Source organism: Pan paniscus, chromosome 16 (assembly GCF_029289425.2).
Source record: "Pan paniscus chromosome 16, NHGRI_mPanPan1-v2.0_pri, whole genome shotgun sequence".
NCBI classification, from domain to species: Eukaryota; Metazoa; Chordata; class Mammalia; order Primates; family Hominidae; genus Pan; species Pan paniscus.
Genome location: NC_073265.2, coordinates 63,713,756 through 63,741,159, shown reverse-complemented (window position 1 = coordinate 63,741,159; position 27,404 = coordinate 63,713,756). Strand labels below are relative to the sequence as shown.

General features: G+C 44.6%; 1 long non-coding RNA gene and 1 other non-coding gene across 2 annotated transcripts; one reads left to right on the top strand and one right to left on the bottom strand.

The window, feature by feature from the left end:
• Positions 1–3,273: 3,273 nt before the first annotated feature.
• LOC129394043 (uncharacterized) lies at positions 3,274–23,769 on the bottom strand. Its single transcript, XR_010109958.1, has 4 exons — positions 22,466–23,769; positions 21,919–22,037; positions 12,025–12,144; positions 3,274–11,565 (listed from the first exon to the last, which is right to left on the bottom strand). It is a non-coding gene; the product is annotated as an uncharacterized LOC129394043 (long non-coding RNA).
• On the top strand, positions 22,473–22,542 carry LOC112437346 (small nucleolar RNA SNORD77). Its single transcript, XR_003025969.1, has one exon. It is a non-coding gene; the product is annotated as a small nucleolar RNA SNORD77 (small nucleolar RNA).
• Positions 23,770–27,404: the final 3,635 nt, after the last annotated feature.

The following is a 27,404-nucleotide window of genomic DNA, read 5'->3' as shown; positions in this document are numbered from 1 at the left end:
TTCAGCCCACTGTGCCTCTCAAAGACGAAGAAACACATATTCTACTATGTGATCCCAGTAAAATACGTTTTATTAGTGTGAGGTGAGGGGCATGTACCCCTTAGGATGAGGTTGGAGGCAATGACTCAGTGACTCAGTTCAGCAATAGCTTTTTCTAAAACCTTGAGTCTTTTTTTTTTTTTCAATCTCTTCAACGTCTTTTGCAGGCTGCGGATGGGTAGTGAATGAAGATTGAAAACTGGTTTTCTTTTCTTTTTTCTTTTTTTTTGAGATGGAGTCTTGCTCTGTCGCCAGGTTGGAGTGCAGTGACACTATCTTGGCTCACTGCAATCTCTGCCTCCTGGGTTCAAGTGATTCTCCTACCTCAGCCTCCCAAGTAGCTGGAATTACAAGCACGTACCACCACATCCAGCTCATTTTTGTATTTTTAGTAGAGATGGAGTTTTACCATGTTGGCCAGGATGGTCTCGATCTCCTGACCTCGTGATCCACCTGCCTTGGCCTCCCAAAGTGCTGGGATTACAGGCGTGAGCCAGCGCGCCTGGCATGAAAATTGGTTTTCTATAATCTTCTTTTGCAAATCCTGTATTGGTGGACTTGCCCGTAACTTTGAAGTGTGACCTTATTGTTTTGGTGTCTCGGCCAAACTTGAGACGAGTGAGGTTCCTTTAAATATCCTATGTATGACATAACTCTGGAAGTACACATAAGGAACAGGAAATATTGGTTACCTTTGGTGGGGAATTTATTGGCTCAGGGCAGCAATGAGAGTGAGAATTTTTCACATATATACTTTTTTGAACCATTTTAATTTAAAACCATATGGTATATAATATCAATTCAAAAATTTAAATTAAAGAAATGTACCTCCTAAATATATTATAGTCATACAATGGAACACTTGGCAAATCTTAAAAAGAATGAGCTATATATCCCGATGTACAAAAATCTCAAAGAAACTGGTGTGGTAGTGTGTACCTATAGTCCCAGCTACTTGGGAGGCTGAGACTGGAGGATTGCTTGAACCCAGGAGTTTGAGTCCAGCCTGGGCAAGATAGCAAGACCCCCACCTCCACCCCACAACTACCTCTAAGGAAAAAAATAATAAAAAGAAAAATCTCAAATATCTTAAACTTGATTCTCATTTCTTAACCACAGAAAAGGCTTTTTTTTTTTTTTTTTTTTTTTTTTGAGACAGAGTTTTGCTCTTATCACCCAGGCTGGAGTGCAATGGTGTGATCTCGGCTCACTGCAACCACTGCCTCCCGGGTTCAAGTGATTCTCCTACCTCAGCCACCTGCGTAGCTGGGATTACAAGCGCCTGCCACCATGCCTGGCTAATTTTTATATTTTTTGTAGAGACGGGGTTTCACCATGTTGGCCAGGCTTATCTCGAACTCCTGACCTCAAATGATCTGCCCGCCTCGGCTTCCCAAAGTGCTGGGATTACAGGCGTGAGCCACCGCGCCCGGCCAGAAAAGGCTTGTATTTCTCGTACATGGGCATGTATAGTGCAAGATGGACAACTTTTCAGGGCAGCTGTTTCTGCATCTGGTGACTCAGGGATCCAGGCTGTTTCCATTTTGTGGCTTCACCATCTAAATGCATGGCTTTCACAATTGCTGCAGCAGGGGAAGAGAGAGCTGGAGAGTCATAAAATGGCACTAAATGCTTTGGCCCAAGAGTGCCCAATATCATTTCTGTTCATAGCCCTTGAGCCAGAACTAGTCTCATGGTCTCAGCCTCACCGCAAAGCAGGACAGGAAATGTTGTCATCCTTTATGCCCAGAAAAAAGGAAATGAAATGAGGTTCAATATCATATGGCATCGTGTCTGCCACAAAGACACAAACAAGTAACAGGAGGAAGGGTCCTGAGGATCTAATATCAGGAGATTTACTTTTCACTATACTATTTACTCTATTTCTCTTTTTTTATACAACAAAAAGTGAGTATGTATACATACTTGTTCACTGTATTGTTTTGAATTTTTTAACCATTGGCTTGTGTATACTTTTTCAATGAAAGACTTTGTAATTTTTGCAATGGATGCTAAGATTAGTGGGTAAAAGTTTTATGAGGAACGGGATATAGTCTCAAAATATCTCCCCACAAGATACTTATTGGCCAGGCATGGTGGTTCATGCCTATAATCCCAGAGTTTTGGGAGGCTGAGGCCAAGTTGGGAGGATTACTTGAGGCCAGGAGTTGGAGATCAGCCAGGGTAACATAGCAAGACCTGTCTCTACAAAAATAAAATATTAGCCAGGCCTGGTGGCGTGCCTGTAGTCCTTGTTACTCAGGAGGATGAGGTGGGAGGATCACTGGAGCCTGGAAATTTGAGGCTGCAGTGAGTTATGATTGCGCCACTGCACTTCAGCCTGGGCAACAGAGTGAGACCCTGTCTCTAAAAAAAGAAAAAAAAAGATACTTATTAACTAAAAATCGACAAAGAATAACTTTAAAGTGGAAAACTGGCAGACACCACTTTGACCTAAAAATAAAAATTAACATCACCAGTAGTCAGTAATGTGACAAATAGATATCATGTGCCTCCTGATTTAATAAACCAAGAACACAGCATCAGTTTTAGAATATTCCTGCCAAAAATGTATAGCCTGAATCTAATCATGAGGGGAAAAAACAGATAAACCTAAAACAAGAACCTCAGACAAAATATCTGCCCTGTATTCTTCAAGTGACAAAGGATCGTGGGAGGCAAAGTCAGACTGAGGAATTATTCCAGATTAAAAGAAACTAAAGAGATTTCTCAACTAAGTGCAGTGTGTGATCCTGGATTGGATCCTGAGCCAGAAAAATAATTTTTCTTTCTTGTTTTTGAGACAGAGTCTCGCTCTGTCGCCCAGGCTGGAGTGTAGTGATGCTATCTTGGCTCACTGCAACCTCCGCCTCCTGGGTTCAAGTGATTCTCCTGCCTCAGCCTCCTGAGTAGCTGGGACTACAGGTGTGCACCACCATGCCTGGCTAAGTTTTGTATTTTTAGTAGAGCCAGGGTTTCACCATGTTGGCCAGGCTGGTCTCGAACTCTTGACCTCAGATGATCTGTCCACCTTGGCTTCCCAAAGTGCTGAGATTACAGGCATGAGTCACCATGCCTGACCTTAGAAAAATAATTTTTCTTTTTGCTGTGGAAAACATTATCAAGACAGTGGAGGATATCTGAATAAGGTCTCTGGGTTAGGTAATATTATTATATCAATGTTATTATTTTTATTTTATAATTGTGCTACTGTTATACAAGAGAATACAATATTCTTGTTTTAGGAAACACATACTTAAGTATTTAGAGATACAATTTCATCCTGTTTGCAATTTATTCTCCAATGGTTCTGGAAAAATAATCCCATATATCATACATATATTTGTGTGTGTATATATGTCTGTATGCATATATATTACCTGTGTGTGTGTGTGTGTATATATATATGTGTATATATATATAGAGAGAGAGAGAGAGAGAGAAATGATAAAGCAAATGTGGTAAAATGTTAACATTTTGAGAATCTTAATAAACGTCATATGGGGCCAGGCGCGGTGGCTCATGCCTGTAATCCCAGCACTTTGGGAGGCTGAGACATGCAGATCACAAGGTCAGAAGTTCAAGACCAGCCTGGCCAACATGATGAAACCCTGTCTCTACTAAAAATACAAAAATTAGTCAGGTGTGGTGGCACACACCTGTAATCCCAGCTACTTGGGAGGCTGAGGCAGGAGAATTGCTTGAACCTGGGAGACTGAGGTTGCAGTGAGCCATGACTGCACCACTGCACGCCAGCCTGGGCGACAAAGCAAGACTCCGTCTTGGGAAAAAAAAAGAAAAAAAGAAAATGATAAAGCAAATGTGGTAAAATATTAACATTTTGAGAATCTGAATAAAGGGTATATGGGGCCGGGTGCTGTGGCTCACGCCTGTAATCCCAGCAGTTTGGGAGGCCAAGGCGGGCGGATCGCTTTAGGCCAGGAGTTCGATACCAGCCTGGCCAACGTGGTGAAAGCCCGTCTCTACAAAAAACAAAAAAACAAAAAATACAGGCCGGGCCCTGTGGCTCACACCTGTAATCCCAACACTTTGGGAGGCCGAGGCGGGCGGATCACGAGGTCAGGAGTTCGAGACCAGCCTGGCCAATATGGTGAAACCCTGTCTCTACTAAAAATACAAAAATTAGCAGGGTGTGGTGGCACATGCCTGTAATCCCAGCTACTCAGGAGGCTGAGGGAGAAGAATTGCTTGAAGTCGGGAGGTGGAGATTGCAGTGAGCTGAGATTGCGCCACTGCACTCTAGCCTGGGCAACAGAGTGAGACTCTGTCTCAAACAAAACAAAACAAAACAAAACAAAACAACAACAACAAAAACACACAAAAATTATCTGGGCATGGTGGCAGCTGCCTGTAATCCCAGCTACTCAGGGGGCTCAGGCAGGAGAATTGCTTGAACCTGGGAGACGGAGGATGCAATGAGGCGAGATCGCACCGCTGCACTCCAGCCTGGGTTACAGAGTAAGACTCTGTCTCAAAAAAAAAAAAAAAAAAAGTACATGGGATGTCTTTGACCTTTCCTGAAATCATTTTGTAAGTCTGAAATTATTTCAAATAAAAAGTTGTAATAAGTCTAGGTGCAGTGGCTCACACTTGTAATCCCAGTACTTTGGGAGGCCAACGTGGGAGGATGGCTTGAGCCCGGGAGTTTGAGACCAGCCTGGGCAACATAGTAAGACTCTGTCTCTACAAAAATTTAAAAAATAGCCACCCATGGTGGCACATGTCTGTAGTCCCAGCTACTTGAGAGGCTGAGGCAGGAAGACCACTTGAGCCCAGGAGGATCACTCTTGCCACTATATTCCAGCCTGGGCAACAGAGCAAGATCTTGTCTCCAGAAAAAAAAAAAAAAAGTTGTCATAAATGACTAGTAATTAACTATACTTATTAAATTTCTGAACTTTTGCATGAGATATAGTGCTTGTTAGTAAATTCTATTTGTAATAGAATTAAGGTCCAGAGTAATTATTTTTCACATAATATCTCACAGAATTATTGTGAGGAACAAATGTAAATATGTATGACTACAGTATATAAGCCATTATTTGAATGCATTGTTTTCACTATTATTGTTACTATCATTATTATTATCATCATCATTCTTTTTAGTTAAAGTGGGTAATTCTTACTGGGGAGTAATGGGTGCTGGTGTCAGAAAGTAACAAGAACAACATATGGAACAAGATATTGAATGCCAGGCCAGGGCACTTGAATTTTGCCTTCTGGAATACTGAAAAGTCATTGCTTACCAAAATGGCTGGGGAGAAAGTTGAATTCTTTTTCCTTCTTTTTTTTTTCTTTTTTAACACAGACTGCTCATCTGCAAGAAAGTTTAAGTTTTTTTGTTTGTCTGTTTTTTGGTTTTTTTTTTAGACAGGCTCTTGCTCTGTCACCCAGGCTGGAATGCAGTGGCTCGATCTCGGCTCCTTGCAACCTCTCAAGCCATCCTCCCACTTCAGCCTCCCAAGTAGCTGGAACTATAGGCACACACCACCACACCTGGCTAAGTTTTGTACTTTTCGTAGAGATGGGGTCTCGCTATGTTGTCCAGGCTGGTCTCGAACTCCTGAGCTCAAGCAATCTGCCCGCCTCAGCCTCCCAAAATGCTGGGATTACAGGTGTGAGCCGCCATGCCCAGTGGTGAATTCTTAACAGTTCTAAAAGGTATCCATAGAGATCAGATAATGGTTCAACCTCCTCATTTTGCAGTTAAGCTGGTGGATTTGGCAGATGAAGCATGTGAATTAGAGTCTTGTGGATGAAGCTGTGCAGATTCAAAGATTGAAAGGGCAGAAAAAGAAAAACAAGGAGATAAGAAATGTCACATCACCAGGACCAATTACATAATTAGGAGGGCCCAGTGCAAAATGAAAATGCAGGGCCCAGGCCAGACGCGGTGGCCCACGCCTATAATCCCAGCACTTTGGGAAGCTGAGGCGGGCGGATCACCTGAGGTCGGGAGTTCGAGACCAGCCTGACCAACATGGAGAAACCCCATCTCTACTAAAAAATACCAAATTAGCTGGGTGTGGTGGCGCATGCCTGTAATCCCAGCTACTCGGGAGTCTGAGGCAGGAGAATCACTTGAACTCAGGAGGCAGAGGTTGCGGTGAGCCAAGATCGTGCCATTGCACTCTAGCCTGGGCGACAGAGCAAAACTCCATCTCAAAAAAAAAAATTAAAAAAAAAAAAAAGAAAAAAGAAAATGCAGGGCTCCTTGTTCGTAAGTTATTAAGAATTTCAGAATTTCAGAGATATACCTAATGTAAATGACTAATGGGTGCAGCACACCAACATGGCACATATATACATATGTAACAAACCTGCACATTGTGCACATGTACCCTAGAACTTAAAGTATAATACAAAAAAAAATATATATATATATATATATATAAAAGAATTTCAAAACCATGAAAGCAGAACATTAAACCAAGCGTGGGGCCCTACTAAGTGTGGGCCTGGTGTGACAGCACAGGTTGCACACCCATGAAGCTGGTCCTAAACATCATAACACACCAAATACATCCACATTCAGTAATTCATCCAAGGTCAGTTAAGGTCCTACTAGTGAGGTGCTTTCAGTTAAAAGGGACAGAAACCATGATTCAAACTGACTTCAATCATAAGGAAATGTAGACCAGCAGAAGGTTGGTTTTTAAAAATTATTATTATTATTATTATTTCAGACAGCCACCTGCCTTGGCCTCCCAAAGTGCTGAGATCACAGGTATGAACCACCATGCCATGCTGAGCTTCAGATTACACTTTTATTTATTTATTTATTTATTTATATTTATCTTTTTTTGAGATGGAGTCTCGCTCATTTGCCCAGGCTGGAGTACAGTGGTACGATCTCGGCTCACTGCAACCTCCGCCTCCTGGGTTCAAGCGATTCACATGCCTCAGCCTCCTCAGTAGCTGGGATTACAAGCGCGCACCACCATTCCCAGCTAATTTTTGTAGTTTTAGTGGAGACAAGGTTTCACCATGTTGGCTAGGCTGGTCTCAAACTCCTGACCTTAAGTGATCCGCCCACCTCAGCCTCCCAAAGTGCCGGGATTACAGGCATGAGCCACTGCTCCTGGCCTTTAAAGTATTATTATTATTTTTGAAATGGAGTGTTGCTCTGTCACCCAGGCTGAAGTGCAGTGGTCCGATCTCTGCTCACTGCAACCTCCATCTCCTGGGTTCAAGTGATTCTACTGCCTCAGCCTCCCAAGTAGTTGGGAAATATGCACCACCATACCCGACTAATTTTTGTGTTTTAAAAAATTATTATTTTATTATTTTGGGACAGGGTCTTGCTGTGTTGCCCAGGCTGTAGTGCGGTGGCACGAACATGGCTCACTGCAGTCTCCACCTCCTGGGCTCAAGTGATCCTCCTGCCCTGGCCTCCCACAGTGCTAGGATTACAATGTGAGCCACCATGCCCAGCCAGAAGGTTGTTCTTTAGGCAGAGTATGATCACTGGCACTCCATGTCACCAAAGGCCCAGCTTCTATCAGACAAGTCTCAGTGCTGTCCTCAGTGTATGGGATTTATCATCCAGCCTAACAACATCCAACATGAGTAATGATCTAACTCTTCCTGTTCTCTTTGGCAGGAACAAGGATGACTTTCCCAGGAGCCTCTTGCATCTCATTAGCTAGAATTGGGTCCTATGTCCATGGCAGGAGGAATGTGGAACCACAATTGGATTAGGCCATCAGGATGCCCTTCCTGTGGCTGAGGTGGGGGCATCTTGCCCTGAAGCACAGGGCTATGTGGGGGAGAGTGGACACCTATGCAAAGTCAGGGCTCTGGTGGGAAAGGGGAGAAGGAGGGTGGGCCACAGTGTCCGACACACTGTTATTTCCACACTGCTGGTGCAAAGGCAGGGTGGTTAGCAATGCCATGCTCTGTGACAGTTGCTTGGTTAGTGGAAGGATGAAGTGCAGGGCAGGGAGCAGTGGGATGGGGCTGGAGGGCTTGGCAGGGGCTTGATCAGGTGTTTCATAGTAGGCAGTTGGGCTTCATCCAAGAGGTCAGTAGTGTTACACAATATGATCATAGATGGTTCACAGAAGAATATTTTTATGTCGATGGGTATATGTTTATTCTTATGTGTATTTTAAAAATAATTAGTGAGCAGAACACAAAAAGCACTAGTCATAAAGAAAAAGATTGGTAATTTGAATTTATTAAAATGAAGAACTAATCAAAAGACACCATTAAGAGGGAAAAAAGGCAAACCATAGAGAGGGAGACTATATTTGCAATCCTCATGTTAAACTTCGAGCCCTTGTCAAGAATACATGCAGGCTGGTGGCTCATGCCTATAATCCCAGCACTTTGGGAGGCTGAGGCAGGAGGATCACTTGAGCCCAGGAGTTGAAGACCAGCCTGGGCAACATAGGGAGACCCTCATTTCTCCAAAAACAATTTTTTGTTGTTGTTTTGTTTTGTTTTGTTTTGTTTTGAGACAGAGTCTTGCTCTGTCGCCCAGGCTGGAGTGCAGTGGTGCAATCTCGGCTCACTGCAACCTCCGCCTCCCAGGTTCAAGCGATTCTCCTGCCTCAGCCTCCCAAGTAGCTGGGACTATAAGCGCCCGCCACCACGCCCGGCTAATTTTTGTATTTTTAGTAGAGATGGGGTTTCACCATATTGGCCAGGCTGGTCTCAAACTCCTGACCTCAGATGATGTATACACCTTGGCCCCCCAAAGTCCTGCTATTACAGGCATGAGCCACTGTGCCCAGTCCAAAAATTTTTTTAAAAGTACCTGGGTGTGGTGGCGGGCACCTGTAGTTCCAGCTACTCGTGAGGCTGATGTGGGAGGATCACTTGAGCCCAGGAGGTCAAGGTTGCCGTGAGCTATGATTGCACCACCGCACTCTAGCCTAAGCAACTGGATGAGATTCTATCTTAAAAACAAAACAAAACAAAACAAAACAAAAAATACATACACATACACACCCACACATTTGTGTGGGAGATGGGAGAAGACACTGTGTGTAATTTGTGGCAAGTCCTAGCAGGGTCACTGGGGTTCTGGAGCAAGCCCATGCCATCTGGAGAATCACCCTTGGAAAAATACATACATACACCACAATACTACAAATCAATAAGGAAAAAAACAGACAACTAAATTAAGGGCAAGAAACATGAACAAGCACTTCACAGAAAACATGAACAAGCGCTTCACATCCAATTGACTGATAAACATAAAAAGTCTTTCAACCTCATTAGTCATTAGGGAAATACAAATTAAAACCACAATGAGATACCACTTTACATTAATGAGAATGACTAAAATTAAAATAACCGATGACATCAAGTGTTATTGAGGATACCAAACAACTGGAATGCTCATTCAGTGTTCCGGAGGAGGTAAATTGGTATAGTCATCTTGGAAAACTATTTGGCAGTGTCTAGTAAAACTAAACAAACATAATCTATGACCCAGCAATTTAACTCCTAGGTGTTTACATCCAGAAATGCATACATGCGTATAATAAAAGACACCAACAAGAATGTTTATAGCAGCACTATTCATAACAGATACAACCTGGAAACAACCTAAATGTCCATCACTGGTAGATGGAATAAACAGACTGGGATGTGATTATACAATGAACTACTATATATCAATGAGAAAAGTAAACTATTGCTACATGCGATAAGACAGATGAATTTCACAATGTTGAAGGAAAGAAACCAAACATAAAATAATACACATGGTAGAATTCATTTCATTTCTATGAAAAGCTCAAAAGCAGGTAAACAATCTACTTGTGTTCATAGCAATATTATTTATACTAACCAAAAGGTGGAAGTAACCCAAGTGTCCATTGATGAATGTATGGATAAACAAAATGTGGCATATAGATACAGTGGAATTTTTTTATTATTTTTTTTTAGAGATGTAGTTTTGCCCTGGTTTTCCAGCCTGGAGTGCAATGGCGCCATCTCAGCTCACTGCAGCCTCCATCTCCTGGGTTTAAACCATTCTCCTGCCTCACCTTCCTAAATAGCTGGGATTACAGACATGCGCCACCACACCTGGCTAATTTTGTATTTTTAGTAGAGATGGGGTTTCACCATGTTGGCCAGGCTGGTCTCAAACTCCTGACCTCAAGTGATTCACCCACCTCAAGCTCCCGAAGTGCTCGGATTTCAGGCATGAGCCACTGTGCCCAGCAAGATGCAGCGGAATATTAGTCGGCCTTGAAAAGGAAGGAAATCCTGTCACATGCTACACCACGGCTGAAACTTAAGGATATTAGGCTATGTAAAATAAGCCAGGCACAGAAAGATGCATACTGTATGATTCCATTTGTATGAAGTACTTTGAGCGTCAGATTTATAGACACAGAAAGTAGAATGGTAGGCCAGGCGTGGTGGCTCACGCCTGTAATCCTAGCACTTTGGGAAGCTGAGGTGGGCAGATCACAAGGTCGGGAGTTCGAGACCAGCCTGGCCAACAAAGTGAAACCCTGTCTGTACTAAAAATACAAAGATTAGCTGGGCATGGTGGCAGGCACCTGTAGTCCCAGCTACTCGGGAGGCTGAGGCAGGAGAATCACTTGAACCCGGGAGGCAGAGGTCGCAGTGAGCTGAGATTACACCACTGCACTCCAGCCTGGGCGACAGAACGAGACTCTCTCTCAAAAAAAAAAAAAAAAGGAAAGAAAAGAAAAAAAAAGGAAGTAGAATGGTAGAATGGTAGTTAGTAAAGGCTTGGGAAAAGATAATGGGGATTTGTTTAATGGGTACAGAGTTTTAGTTTTGCAAGATGAAGAGTTTTGGAGATTAGTTGCACAACAATGTGAATGTATTTAACACGGCGCACTGCACACTTAAAAATGGCTCACATGGTAAGTTTTATATTATGTGTATTTGACCACAGTTAAAAATTTAAAAAGCAGGTAAATGAGTCTATGGTGATAGAAGAAGGATAGTGGTTACCTTGGGAAGAGAGATTGACTGAGAAGAGGAATAAATGGGGGTTCTGTGATGCAGATCATTTCTACTTTTTGAGCTGGGTGAGTTCACCAAATTGTATACTTAGGATTTATGTCCCTTCATGTCTGTATGTCATTGTGAGACACATGGTGATGTGTTGCCCAGATCACCTTCAAGAAAGGACATGCTGCCTAGCTGCAGAGAGAGGGCAGCAGACAATACCAGCTTTCAGTTCCTTCAGAGCCTGCTTCAGCTGCAGGGCTGCCTCACCTGAGGTCATGCCCTTCCTGGGGTAGCCCACATTTGGTGACTGAGCAAGGCAGAGGTATAAAGGTCCAGCCATTTAAACTTGATGCTGGAAAGCCCTGATGAGCACTTCTCATTCTAGAGTGACCTGCTGATTGGCTGAGCTTGGTCGAGCCTGCAGCACAGGTTGACTTTCCCTCTGCCCAGTCCTGCTTTTTCTTCCTTCCTTTCACAGGTATGGGTCCTTAATAAACATTTTGCCTCCCAAACTCTATCTCAGCATCTCCTTCTTGAGAATCTGGTCTTCCACAGTTGCTACCAAAGTAGATGAGAAAGGAGATGGTAAGATGGGGTTTGGAACTGGATCACCACCCATCTGATGATGAGGATCCCATTAGTGGAGGTGGGCAGAGCACAGACAAATGGCAGCAAATTGGGAGAATGTACCAGTAGAACTGGATACTCTAAGGGCACAATGTGCCAGGTACTTGAGATGTATGGAGCGAGTAGTAGCTATGAGGATGATGGAATTGGTGGCTATTGCCAAGCTCCATGGATGTGCTACAGGATAATAAACAACTTAGGGCCAGTAACATGCATTAAAATCCAGGTTATGGGGCTAGGTGCAATGGCTCATGCCTGTAATCCCAGCACTTCGGGAGGCCAAGGCGGGTGGATCACCTAAGGTTAGGAGTTTGAGACCAGCCTGGCCAACATGGCGAAACCCCATCTCTGCTAAAAATACAAAAATTAGTCAGGCGTGATGGCACATACCTGTAGTCCCAGCTACTTGGGAGGCTGAGGCAGGAGAATTGCTTGAATCCGGGAGGCAAAGGTTATAGTGAGCCAAGATCGTGCCACTGCACTTCAGCCTGGGCAACAGAGTAAGACCATCTCAGAAAAAAAAAAAAAAATCCAGGTTATGAAAAGGAAAAGGCCTCTTTGGTTTATACAAATAAGCCAACATCTCTAGCAGTGAAAGGGTGGAGAAAAGCAAGGACAAAGCCTAGGACTTAATAATCTAAGCAACTGGCCAGGCATGGTGGCCCACACCTGTAATCCCAGCACTTTGGGAGGCTGAGGCGGGCGGATCACCAGGTCAGGAGTTCAAGACCAGCCTGGCTAACATAGTGAAACCCCGTCTGTACTAAAAATACAAAAAATTAGCTGGGCATGGTGGCGTGCGCCTGTAATCCCAGCTACTAGGGAGGCTGAGGCAGGAGAATCGCTTGAACCTGGGAGGCAGAGGTTGCAGTGAATGGAGATCGTGCCACTGCACTCCAGCCTGGGGGACAGTGCAAGACTCCATCTAAAATAATAATAATAATAATAATAATAATAATAATCTGAGCAACTGACTTCAAAGACAGTTAAATGTCCAAATAAGGCACATCTCTTATGCTAAAGTCAAAGTCCTGGTTGGAAAAGCTTGGGACCCTGACACGTGGAATGGAGATATCAGAGTGGATGCTCCTAAAGATTTTTTTTTTGAGACGGAGTCTCGCTCTGTCTCCCAGGCTGGAGTGCAGTGGTGTGATGTTGACTCACTGCAGCCTCTGCCTCCAGGATTCAAGCGACTCTCCTGCCACAGCCTCCCAAGTAGCTGGGACTACAGTCATGCACCACCATGCCCAGCTAGTTTTTTTTGTATTTTTAGTAGAGACGGGGTTTCACCATGTTGGCCAGGTTGGTCTCGAACTCCTGACCATAAGTGATCCACTCGCCTTGGCCTCTCCTGAATAGTTTGACTCCACAAATTCCTCTAAATCTCCTGAGCCTACAGAATTGGCCCACTCCTCCCTAGTAAGAACTACCACTCTCTCCCTGCTGAGGGACAATGCAGTGCCTTTCTCCACAAAGCAACAGCTCCCCCTCAGAATCTGCCCCCACATTCCCTCCTAGCCTATACTAGGTTAGCTGCAGCATAACCCAGCTGGAGAGGTGCTGCGTATGATAGGGGTGGAAAGGGACTATATGCCACAGAAATAGCAAGACCTAGCCAGCATGTATTGGCAGGAGCCAGGGAGATACATGTGGAACTGGATTCTGAGAGTGCTTGATGAAGGAGAAGGAATATAAAATTGGATAGGGAAGAGTTTATTGACTTGGGAATCCCTCTTTGTTTCTTTTCGTTTCTTTTCTTTCTTTTTGAGATGGAGTCTCACCCTGTCAGGCTGGAGTGCAATGGCGCAATCTCAGTTCACTGCAACCTCTGCCTCCTGGGTTCAAACAATTTTCCTGCCTCAGCCTCTCGAGTAGCTGGGATTACAGGCACCTGCCACCATGCCCAGATAATTTTTGTATTTTTAGTAGAGACGGGATTTCACCATGTTGGCCAGGCTGGTCTCGAACTCCTGACCTTGTGATCCGCCTGCCTCGGCCTCCCAAAGTGCCGGGATTTCAGGTGTGAGCCACTGCGCCCGGCGGGAATCTCTCTTTCAAAATACAAGATTTAACATCCTGGCAAGGACAATAGGAGATGGTACAATCTTACTACCAGGATGGATCCTAGAAGCATGGAAAAAGTGATGACCTATGCCAAAGAAAGCTTACATGCCGGAATTGCTATGGCAGATAGTGATGGTAGAATGAAAAGACTCAGGGAAATAGGTGTGCCAGAATGGATAGACTATAGGTAACCAGAAGATCTCCTAGCTAATTATGCCTCATGAGAAGGCCCAGAGAACACATTTTCATCTGTTTTCTGTTGCTCTCACTGCATAGCACAGACTGGGTAGTTTATAAGAAGTTTACTGAGTTCATGGTTCTGGAGGCTGGGAAGCCCAAGAGCCTGAAGTCAGGATCTGGTGAGATCCTTCTTGCTGTGTCATAACATAGCAGAGAACATCACATGGTGAGAGGGCAACCAGAAAGATTCTGGTTACTCTTGCTTGCTTTTATAACAAAGCCATTTCCATGATAGAGCTTGCTTTTATAACAAAAAAACAAAAAAACAAAGCTTGTTTTTATTGCAAAGCCATTCCCGTGATAACGAACCTACTCCCATGATAATGACATTACTCCATTCAAGAGGGCAGAACTCTCATTACTCCATATATTCATTCATGAGGGCAGAACTGACATTAATCCATTTATGAGGGGAGAACAATTAAGTTTCTAACACACAGATTTTTAGGGGCCACATTCAAACCATAACAACACACTCCTTATCAAGGCCGTGAAGAATTTGCTGCCCGGCATGGTGGCTCACACTTGTAATCCTAGCACTTTGGAAGGCCGAGGTGGGTGGATCACTTGAGGTCAGGAGTTTGAGACCAGCCTGGCCAACATGGTGAAACCCTGTCTCTCCAAAAAAATATAAAAATTAGGCCGGGCGTGGTGGCTCACGCCTATAATCCCAGCACTTTGGGAGGCCAAAGTGGGTGGATCACTTGAGGTCAGGAGTTCGAGACCAGCCTGGCCAACATGGTGAAACCCCGTCTCTACTAAAAAATAGAAAAATTGGCCGGGCGCAGTGTCTCACATCTATAATCCCAGCACTTTGGGAGGCCGAGGCGGGCGGATCAAGAGGTCAGGAGATCGAGACCATCCTGGCTAACATGGTGAAACCCCGTCTCTACTAAAAAAATACAAAAAATTAGCTGGGCGTGGTAGCGGGCACCTGTAGTCCCAGCTACTTGGGAGGCTGAGGCAGGAGAATGGCGTGAACCCAGGAGGTGGAGCTTGCAGTGAGCCAAGATTGTGCCACTGCACTCCAGCCTGGGAGACAGAGCGAGACTCCTTCTCAAAAAAAAAAAAAAAAAAAAAAAAGAAAAATACAAAAATTAGCCAGGCATGGTGGTGTATACCTGTAATTCCAGCTACTTGGAAGACTGAGGCAGAATCGCTTGAACCCAGGCAGCAGAGGTTGTAGTGAGCCGAGATTGTGCCACTGCACTCCAGCCTGGGTGACAGAGCGAGACTCTATCTCAAAAAAAAAAAAAAAAAAAAAAAAAAAAGGGCTGGGTTTGGTGGCTCATGCCTATAATCCCAGCACTTTGGGAGGCCAAGGCGGGTGAAACACCTGAGGTCAGGAGTTCGAGATTAGCCTGACCAACATGGTGAAACCCCATCTCTACTAAAAATACAAAAATTAGCTGGGTGTGGTGGCAGGTGCCTGTAATCCCAGCTACTCGAGAGGCTGAGGTTCGAGAATTGTTTGAACCTGGGAGGCGGAGGTTGCAGTGAGCCAAGATTGTGCCACTGCACTCCAGCCTGGGTGACAGAGCAAGACTCTGACTCAAAAAAAAAAAAGAAAGAATTTGCTGGGGAGAGGCTCACCAGAATAAAAAGTACTAAAAAGATAAGTACTCGCTCTCCTCTGTAGGCTAGGACTGATAATAGAAGAGACTAGTACAGAACTTGACTTACTGATAGCAATGAGGATAATGGGACACTGAAACAAACAAACAAACAAAAGGCCAGATGGCAGTGCTTAACTTCCGGAAGCTAGGCAATGGCAATTATCATCATGGCTGGTGAGGTTTGAGTGGCAGCCAGGAACACCTGGCCAACAGAGAGTTATGGAGATGACTAATAAAGCAAAATGTCCCTACGGGCAAATTAGATGGGCAATTGTTAAGGGTACTACTCAGCTTGTACTAGCAGAAGAAATTAAGGAAAGATGACTAGAAGACTGAAGGCCATAGCCCAAGAAAAATTCACAATCCCTTTCCTAGTGTTCAGACTAGAGCCAGCTTGAGACTTGGAATCCCATGATTAAAGAGGTGGCTGGGTCCCTAGGAGGAAGGACCCTCAATACTATAACAAGAATATGTGATAATGATCCCCTCAGTTCTTTCTCAAAAAGACCAATGGCCATTTATTTGGGTAACTGTGCACCTGGGAAAGAAAAATACCTAGACATATCAGGGTCTGTTGGATATAGGGTCTGTGATGACAATGATGCTCGAGGCCTGAAGCACCATCATAACCTCTCCTTGTTAGAGTGCGGGAAGCACATGGGGCCAGGTTGTAAGTGAAATCCTGTCTTGGGCCTGGCTTACAGTACAGCCATTGGGTCCTTGGAGCCACTCAGTGGTCATTTCCCAGTCTCTGAGTTCATAACCAGGATTGGTTTACTCCTGGGGGACAACAAAGAAAAGTGTTGAGAGTAGGTACAGCAGAAATTAGTTCCATCCTTAGGATATAAAGGATACAGGGATGGTGGTTTCTATCACGTATCTGTTTAATTCACCATTCTTGACCTTATAGAAACCAGATGATCCTGGAAGGTGACTGTAGACTGCCATGAGTTCAACCAAGTACTATAGCCCCGATTACAGCCATTATGTAAGATGTAGTATCTTTGCTACAGCAGATTACTTTGGCCTCGGGAACATATTATACAACCACTGATTTGGCAAATGTGTTCTTTTTTATCCTAATCAGAAAAAGAAAAAGAGTCAGAAAAAAGTTTGCATTTACATGGAATGGGCAACAATATACATGTGAGGTTTTCCTCCCAGGGCTATGCCTTCCACTCTATGTAAAATATAGTCTGAAGAGATTTGGACTATCTCAACCTTGTCCAACCCACGGCTTGCAGGCTGTACATGGCACAGGAGAGCTTTGAAACTTTCTTAAAACATTATAATTTTTTTTTTTTTTTGAGACAGAGTCTTGCTCTGTCACCCAGGCTGGAGTGCAGTAGTGTAATCTCAGCTCACTGCAACTTCCGCCTCCCGGCTTCAAGCGATTCTCCTGCCTCAGCCTCCCGAGTAGCTGGGATTACAGGCGCCCGTCACCATGCCCAGCTAATTTCTGTATTTTTAGTAGAGAGGGGTTTTGCAATGTTGGCCAGGCCAGTCTCAAACTCCTGACCTCAAGTGATCTGCTCACTTTGGCCTCCCAAAGTGCTGGGATTACAGGCGTGAGCCACTGCGTCTAGCCTTTTTTGTGATTTATTTTTTGGCTCATCAGCTATCGTTCGTGTTAGTGTATTTTATGTGTGGCCCAAGACAATTCTTCTTCCAATGTGGCCCAGGGAAGCCAAAAGATTGTACACCTCTGAACTATCTGGACATACTTTAGAGTTTCATGCTGATCCATTGCATTGATGACAATATGTTAATGAGCCAGATGAACAAGAGATGGATAATACACTGAAGGCCTTGGTAAATAAGACAGGAACTTAAGAGGGCACTCTGTGAAGATTCAGGGACCTTCTACATCTATAAATTTTTTTTTTTTTTTGAGACAGAGTCTCACTCTGTTGCCCAGGCTGGAGTGTACTGGTGTGATCTCGGCTCAGTGCAAGCTCCCCCTCCCGGGTTCACGCCATTCTCCTGCCTCAGCATCCCGAGTAGCTTGGACTACAGGCACCCGCCAGCATGCCCGGCTATTTTTTTGTATTTTTAGTAGAGACAGGGTTTCACTGTGTTAGCCAGGATGGTCTCGATCTCCTGACCTCGTGATCCACCCGCCTCAGCCTCCCAAAATGCTGGGATTACAGGTGTGAACCACCGCGCCCAGCAAAATTTTTATTTTTTTATTTTTTTGAGATGGAGTCTCGCTCTGTCGCCCAGGCTGGAGTGCAGTGGCACGATCTTGCTCACTGCAACCTCTGCCTCCCAGCTCCTGCCTCAGCCTCCCGAGTAGCTGGCATTACAGGCACCCATCACCATGCCCAGCTAATTTTAATATTTTTAGTAGAGATGGGGGTTTTGCTGTGTTGGCCAGGCTGGTCTCAAACTCCTGACCTCAGGTGATCTGCTCACCTCGGCCTCCCAAAGTGATGAGATAATAGGCATGAGCCACTGCGCCAAGCCCCAACATCCCTAAAATTTTTAGGAGTACAGTTGTCAGGGGCATGTTGGGATATCCTCTTCAAAGTAAAAGACAAATTATTGCATTTTATGCCTTCTCCCACAGAAAAGGAAGCGCAACACCTGGTGGATCTCTTCAGATTCTAGAGTCAGCATATTCTACACCTAAGGATGCTGCTGTAGTCTATATACCAGGTGTCACGAAAGACTGGAAGCTTTGAGCAAGGCCTAAAGCGGGCCCAGAGCATGACAGAGCTTTGCAGTAGATACAGGCTACAGTGTAAACAGTCCTACTCCTAGGACAATACAATTCAGCATATCCTATGGTGCTGCAGATTATCAGAAGTGGGAGAAGATGCTATGTATAATTTGTGTCAAGCTTTGGAAGTGGCACTGGGGCTCTGGAGCAAGACCCTACCATCTGCAGTGAAGATTTAAACATGCTGTTGAAAAACAACTCCGGGCCAGGTGTGGTGGCTCATGCCCGTAATCCCAGCACTTTGGGAGGCTGAGGTGGGTGGATCACTTGAGGTCAGGAGTTCGAGACCAGCCTGGCCAACATGGTGAAACCCCGTCTATATTAAAAATATAAAAATTAGCAGGGTGTGGTGGTGTGCACCTGTGCTCCAAGCTACTCAGGAGACTGAGGCAGGAGAATCACTTGAACCCGGGAGGCGGAGGTTGCAGTGAGCCAAGATCGTGCCACTGCACTGTAGGCTGTGTGACAGAGCGAGACTCTGTCTCAAAAACAAAACACCACAAAAAAGCAACTCTGGTATGCTACTGGCCCTTAGAAGAAACAAAATGGTGGATCATGACCAAATGACTGCGCAGCTGGAATTTCCCGTTATGGTTTGAGTCCTCTCAGAACAGCCAATTCATAAGGTCAGCAGTGCACAGCAACACTCCATCATAATAGTGATGTGACATGGGCCAGGTGTGGTGGCTCATGCCTGTAATCCCAGCACTTTGGGAGGCTGAGTGGGCGGATCACTTGAGGTCAGGAGTTTGAGACCAGACTGGCCAACATGGTGAAACCCTTCCTCTACTAAAAATACAAAAAGTACCTGGATGTGGTGGTGCATGCTTGTAATCCCAGCTACTTGGGATGCTGAGGCGGGAAGATCAGGTAAAGGTTGCAGTGAGCCAAGAGGGTACCACTGCACTCCAGCCTGGAAAGACAGAGCGAGACTCTGTCTCAAAAACAAACAAACAAAAAACCAAAAAACAAAACAAAACAAAACAAAACCATTGATGCGATATGTCTAGTATCAGTCACAAATAGGACCAGAGGACCTGGGAAAGCTGCATGAGCAGGTAGCCCAGACTCCCATGGTCCCTACCACTGTAGAACCAATTACTCTCCCTCAATTCATGCCTTTGCCTTTATGAGGAGTCTTATATGAAGGAGCTGAAGGAGGAGAAAAAAGCCTGTGCTTTTTTACAGCAGGTCAGCTTAGTATACAGGTGCAGGAAACAAGTGGGCAATGGACAGCATTACTCTGAGACAGTCTTGAAAGACAATGATGAAGGGGAATTCTCCCAGGAGCAGAACTTTGGGAGATCCACTTTGGTGATCCACTTTGTGTTGAAAGAAAAGTGACCTTAAACTAGAATATATATATATAGACTAATGGGCAGTAACAAATGTTCTGCTTAATTTTATTTTACTTTATTTATTTATTATTTTGAGACACAGTCTCGTTCTTGTCGCCCAGGCTGGAGTGCAATGGTGCAATCTCAGCTCACTGCAACCTCTGCCTCCCGGGTTCAAGCGATTCTCCTGCCTCAGCCTCCAGAGTAGCTGGGATTACAGGCGCGCGCCACCATGCCCTGCTAATTTTTGTATTTTTAGTAGAGATGGGGTTTCACCATGTTGGCCAGGCTGCTCTCGAACTCCTGACCTCAGGCGATCCGCCCACCTCAGCCTCCCAAAGTGTTGGGATTACAGGGATGAGCCACCACGCTCAGCACCCAGTGCTCCTTTCTTTCTAGAAATACATCAAATCATTCTTTCTGGTAGTTGACAATTATTTTGTATTGAAGTATGTATACAGGTACATGTAACTAGAAGTTGTTGCCCATGCTGGAGTGCAGTGGCTCGATCTCGGCTCACTGCAACCTCCACCTCCCAGGCTCAAGTGATCCTCTCACCTAAGCCTCCTGAGTAGCTGCGACTACAGGCATGTACCACCACACCCAGCTAATTTTTGTATTTTTTGTAGAGATGGGGTTTCGCATGCAGGCTGGTCTCAAACTCCTGGGCTCAGTGATCTGCCTGCTTTGGCGTCACAAAATGCTGGGATTACAGGCGTGAACCACCCTGCCTAGCCTAGAAGTTCTAATCGTGCATGTGCAGCTTTGTTTTATGTTTATTTCCTCATTGGGTTAGTAGTTAAAACAATAATTTTTCCTTTTCTTTTTATTTTGAAATAATGTTAAACTTACAGAAAAATTGCAAGACAAGGGCAAAAAAATTTTTTTTGCCTTGAGCCATTTAAGAGTATGTTGCCAACAACATGCCCTGTTGCCCACGAGAATACTTTACTGTGTGTATTTCTCACAAACAGCAACATTTCCTTACCTAAGTATAATACAACCATCCAAACTAGGACACTGACAATGATGTTTTACTACAGTCGCATCAATGTACTCCATTCAAGTTTCACCAATTGTCCCAATAATGTCCTTGCAAAAGAATACAACCCAAGATCAAAACACTGCTTTTGGTTTTCATCCCTCTTTAGTCTTCTTTAGTCTGGAACAGTCCCTCAGTCTTTCCTTTACTTTCATGACCACTTTTGAAGATAACAGGCCAGTTATTTTATAGAATGTCCCTTGATCTGCGTTTGTCTGATGTATCCTCTTGTCTAGATTCAACATGGTGAAGATATTTAGATCAAATGAAAACCATGGGCTGGGTGCGGTGGCTCACGCCTGTAATCCCAGCACTTTGGGAGGCCAAGGTGGGCAGATCACTTGAGGTCAGGAGTTCGAGACCAGCCTGGCCAACATGGTGAAATCCTGTCTCTACTAAAAATACAGAAGTTAGCCGGGTGTGGTGGCACATGCCTGTATTCCCAGCTATTCAGGAGGCTGAGGTAGGAGAATTGCTTGATTCCAGGAGGCGGAGATTGCAGTGAGCTGAGATTGCACCGCTGTACTCCAGCCTGGGTGACAGCCAGACTCTGTCTCCAAAAAAAAAAAAAAAAAGAAAGAAAGAAAGAAAAGAAAAAAAGAAAACCATGAATCCACCCCCAATACCTTCAATTCCAGTCTAATGCCACAGGGTTTATTCTAGTTTCCTCATTACTATATTTATTCTTTCATTTTAAATAGAAGCTTCACTCCCATTATTCTCAAAATATTTACTTATTTGATCAATCTCTTGTCCTGCCCCTCCATGAACCATTTCCTTACCTGGCTTGGACTCTGATATTCTCAGCTGGGCAGCTAGAGTCACCACCCCTACTTTCCTATGGAAACTCTCCTCATGCTTGGGCTCCAGCACCCCATTCTTACCACTACCAGTCCCCCTCTCCACACCACGGACTCCCCCTTCATTCAATCTGGGCTTTCATACTCTCAGCCCAGTTGTGAAATGGGACTTTTTACAACCAAAAGATTAAGAATGTACACTATAAATTGTGACTTTGATGAAATCAGTAATATTTCTTCATATAGGCATGAGGACCAAATTAACTATATTCTGAACTTAGTTGGGGTTCTAAAAGGACCTGCTGGCCATGCATGGTGGGTCACACCTGTAGTCCCAGCACTTTGGAAGATTGAGGTGGGCAGATCACTTGAGCCCAGGAGTTCGAGACCAGCCTGGGACAACATAGCAAAACCCTGTCTCTATAGAAAATACAAAAAATTAGCCAGGCGTGGTGGCACATACCTGTCCCAACTACTTGGAAGCCTGAGGTAGGAAGATCGCTTGAGCCAGGGAGGTTGAGGCTGCAGTGAAGCGTGATTGTGCCACTGTACTCCAGGCCAGGTGACAGAGTAAGACCCTGCCTCAAAAATATAAATATAAATATAAATAAATGAATAAATAAAAGTACCTGCTATGTTTTAGTATTTAATCTACTTGGAACTTGTTTTTGTATGATATAAAATGGAGGTCTAATTATTTTCCTGACAGATATCATCATTTATTATATAATCCATCCATATCCCACTGAATTAAAATTGCACTGTTCACATTTTATGTTCTTAAAAACAGATATCTATTCCTGGATTCTCTTTTCTATTCCACTGGTTTATTTGTCTATGCCCAGGCCAATATTATATTGATGCTATTGTGGTATCTTTATAGTGTCTTCTGAGATCTAGTAAGCCAAGTGCACCCTTAGTGTACTTCTTTCTACATTTATTGGCTATTTACAAGTACTTTATTCTTTCCAAATAAATCATCAGATAATTTAATCCAATTAAAAAGAAACCTGTTGGATACTGTGACAGTTGCATCGTTCAGCAGATTGAGTCACGAAGAGATGTATACCATCTGTCTGATGTATCTGGGGTGGTTGGGAAAAAAAAAACTGTTGGGATTATACTGGAATTTTTTTCTTTTTTTTTCTTTGCCCCAGCTGCTGGGATATAATAGGAATTTTATGAATTTTATGTATATTTGTAGAGTTGTCCTTTTTGTGATAGTGTCTTAATATTCAAGAAAGAAACAATGAAGGTCATACAATGCCTGCTCATTATTCAGATCTTGATTCATTTATTTCCCCAACATATATATTTGAGCACCTACTATAGGCTAGACACTGTTCTAGATCCTGGGGATTCAACTGGGAACAAAACAAAGTTTCTGCTTTTTCAAAAAAGCAGAAAGTTTAGTAGTGGGAGATAGGTAATAAATATAAATACACACACACATATATATATGTAAATACATATGTAATACGTCAGATGGTATTAAATACTATGGCAAAAAATGAATCCAGCTAAAGGGGATATAGTGTGCTGGGAGGAGGGCTGTTTTTTAATTTAGTGCAAAAGATGATGTGGTGATATTTGACACATGTATGAAGGACATGAAGGAGTCATCTGTGCATTCCAGGTGGGGGAGACAGCAAATGCAGAGGTGGGAGTGTGCTTGGTGGGTTATGCTGGCAGAGGAAGAGCAGGCAGCCTGGCGTGGCTACAGCAGGGTGAGCAGCCGGGAGAGGGGCAGGAAGTGGAGACAGAAAGGTTGCTGGGAGGCGCCATACCGAGTACAGCCATGGAGACCACTGTGAGTTCTGTGGCTAAATAACTCAGGGAGAAGGGAAATTACCCTGAATTTTGAGCAGAGGAGTGACATGATCTGATGATCTTAACAAATCATTCTGGTGGACAGGAGTGGAAGCAGGGAGACCAGTTAGGACTCTGGCTTTGTCTTGCCTGAGATGGGGGTGGCTGGGAGGAGGGTGGGGGTGTGGGGGGTGAGAGATGGGGGATTCTGATTTGGCTGGCTTGCGTGCCATTGCAGGCCACCAGAGGGCACTACACATACGTCCTTGGTGAGGCCAAGCTGTGACAGCCAGTCCTTCCCTCACCCTCCCCAAATGACAGGTTGTGATACCTCCTTATGCAATAACCACCCTACCTGCTTTGCTACTAGAATTTAGATTCTGGTCCAGACTATGACATGCCCATACTCAAAAGATGAACCGTGGTAGTACAAGCACCATCTGAGTCTCCACGATTGCAGTCATCTCATGTCACAGTCTTCCTTTGTTTCCAGGACCCTCCTATCTCTCCATCAACCTCCCCTGTACACTTACCTGCATCAACCAGTGCATGAATTAGCTGGGAAAACAGGTTTGCTGAATGTGACTGGGAGTTCCTTTCTTTGCCATTATTTCTTATGGGAACACTGCCTTTTAAAACCTATGGTGCTGAATGAAAAGAGTGTTTTTAGACCAGGCGCAGTGGCTCATGCCTGCAATCCCAGCACTTTGGGAGGCTGAGGCTGGTGGATCATTTGAGCCCAGGAGTTCGAGACAAGTCTAAGAAACATAGCAAGAAGCTGTCTCTACAAAAATTAGCCAGGCGTGGTGGTGTGCATCTGTAGTCCTAGCTACTCAGGAAGCTGAAATGGGAGGATCACTTGAGCCCAGGAGGTTGGGGTTGCAGTGAGCCAAGATTGCACCACTGCACTCCGGCCTAAGTAACAGAGCGAGACCCTGTCTCTACAAAAGTACAAAAATTATCCAGGCATGATGGCAGGTGCCTGTAATCCCAAATACTCTGGAGGCTGAGGTGGGAGAATTGCTTGAACCTGGGAGGTGGAGGTTGCAGTGAGCCAAGATCACACCCTTGCACTCCAGCCTGGGCGACAGGGCGAGACTCCATCTCAAAAAAAAAGAAAAAAAAGATACCCACATGTGGTTAGTGTGTGCTGTATTGGACAGGGCAGGTTTACAGTGTGTGGAAGAATGTCTTATCATCTCCCTAATATTCATGCTTCTCTTTCTTTCATCATAGAACTCCTCCTCCAAGTTTAGCAATGCACATGAATATCCAGCTTGAGACACCATTTACCAACCTCTCTCAGTTAGGTGTGGCCATATGTGTTTGTTTTCTATTGCAGTGTGACAAATGACCACAGACTTAGCAGCTTAAAACAACACCCACTTATTATCTCAGAGTTCTGTAGGTCAGAAGTCTGGGCTTGGCTGGGTTCTCTGCTCAGGGTCCCAAAAGGCTGATACCAAGGTGTCCATGGGCTGGGCTCTGGGGAAGAATCTACTTCTAGACTCATTCAGGTTGGCAGAATCCAGTTCCTTGTGGCTGTAGATCTGAGATCCTGATTCCTACCTGGCTGTGAGCAGCGGGGGCTGCTCTGTGTTCCCAGAGGCTTCCGGGATACTTCCTGTGGTCCCTACATCTTTTCTTTTCTTTCTTTTTTTTTTTCTTTTTTTGAGACAGAGTCTTGCTCTGCCACCCAGGCTGGAGTGCAGTGATGCTATCTTGGCTCACTGCAACCTCTGCCTCCTGGGTTCAAGAGATTCTCCTATCTCAGCCTCCCCAGTAGCTGGGATTACAGGCGTGCACCACCACGCCTGGCTAATTTTTGTATTTTTAGTAGAGATGGGGTTTCACCATGTTGGCCAGGATGGTCTCGAACTCCTGACCTCAAGTGATCTGCCCTCCTTGACCTTCCAAAGTGTTGAGATTACAGGTGTGAGCCACTGCACCTGGCCAGTCCCCTACATCTTCAAGGCAGCCTTGGTGCAGTGCCTTTCTTATGCTTGGAATCTCTCTCTGATGGTTAATTTTAGGTGTCAACTTAACTGGATTAAGGAAAACCTAGAAACCTACTAAAGCATTCTTTTGAGTGTCTCTGTGAAGGTGTTTCCAGAGGAGATTAGTGTGTGAGTCTGAGTGGACTAGGTGGGAAAGATCTGCCTGCAATGTGGGTGGGCACCATTCAATCTGCTGGGGGCCTGGAGAGAAGAAAAACCAGGGAAAAAATGAATGTGCTGATCTACCTGCTGGAGCTGGGATACACTCTTCCTCTCCCGTCCTTGGACAATAACTCCAGACTTCTCGGCCTTTGGATTCCAGGACTTACATCAGTGGCTCCCCTCCCTGAGTTCTCAGGCCTCTGGGCTCGGCCTGAGAGTTACACCCTTGGCCTCCCTGGTTCTGAGGCCTTCAGACTTGGATTGAGCCATGCTACCAGCATCCCAGGGTCTCCAGCTTGCATATGGCTCATTGTGGGACTTTTTGCCTACCATAATCACACGAGCCAATTCCTCTAATAAATCCCCTCTCAGCCAGGTGCACTGGCTCACATTTTTTTGTTTCCCAGTGCATGTAAAAGCTATGTTTACACTATACTGTAATCTATTACATGTGCAATAGCATTCATTATGCCTAAAAAAAACATAGTACACACCTTAATTAAAAAATACTTTCTGGCTGGGTGTGGTGGCTCATGCCTGTAATCTCAGCACTTTGGGAGGTGGACACAGGAGAATCAGTTGAGCCCAGGAGGTCAAGAACAGCCTGGGCAACCTAGTGAGACTCCATCTCTTTTTAAAAAAATACCCCCTTTATCTATCTATCTATCTATCTATCTATCTATCTATCTATCTAATCTATCTATCTATTTATCCATCCTTTCTATTGGTTCTGCCTCTCTGGAGAACCCTGATTAATACACTCTCTGTCTTCCCCTTCTGCCCAGCAGCCAGAAAAACTGATTTTCAAGGGCTTGTGATTAGATTACACCCACCTGGATAATCCTTTTGCTTTATAACAGAACATAATCTCAGGAGTGAGATCATGTTGATTTCTACCTATCCTCAAAAAGGAAGAAAGGGATTATGCCAAGGCAAGGATCATAGGAAGAATCCTTAGAATTCTGCCTCCTATGCCATGTGATTAAATTCTAGTCAACAAGAAGTTAATGGCAACTCTGTTCTTCCAGTTGCTCAAAATACTGGGTGTCCTCCTTGGCCTCTCACTTCTCACACCTCATTGGTCAGTCAGAAAATTCTGTCAGCTCTGCCTGCAAAACACACTCAGCATTCAAGCACTTCCCATGCCTTCCTACTTCCCAATGCTGGGCAGGTCACCATCATCTCTCACATGGATTAGTGTAACTTCCTAGCTGGCTTTCTCTCCAGCATTGTTCTTTTTTTTTTTTTTTTTTTTTTTCTGAGATGGAGTCTCACTCTTATTGCCCAGGCTGGAGTGCAATGGCACGATCTTGGCTCACTGCAACCTCCACCTCTCAGGTTCAAGCGATCCTCCTGCCTCAGCCTCCCAAGTAGCTGGGATTACAGGCATGCACCACCCATGCCCGGCTAATTTTTGTATTTTTACTAGAGATGGGGTTTCTCCATGTTGGTCAGGCTAGTCTCGAACTCCCGACCTCAGGTGATCCGCCCACCTCGGCCTCCCAAAGTGCTGGGATTACAGGCGTGAGCCACTGTGCCTGGTCATTCTGTTCTTGACACAGCAACCAGAATGATCCTGATACAGCATATGCCAAACCATGTCCCTTAGCACTCTTCAGTGGGTCTCTATCTCATAATAAAGACCAAAATCCTTAATATGGACCACACGATTCTACTTTGGTCTCCATATTAGGTTTGTGACCTCAAAATCCTATCACTCTTCTGGCTGGGTGTGGTGGTTCACGCCTATAATCCCAGCATTTTGGGAGGCCAAGGTGGGCAGATCACTTGAGGTCAGGAGTTCGAGATCAGCCTGTCCAACATGGCAAAACCCTGCCTCTAATAAAAATACAAAAATTAGCTGGCATGGTGGCACACACCTGTAATTCCAGGAATTTGGGAGGCTGAGGCGGGCGGATCACTTGAGGTCAGGAATTCGAGACCAGCCTGACCAACATGGCAAAATCCCATCTCTACCAAA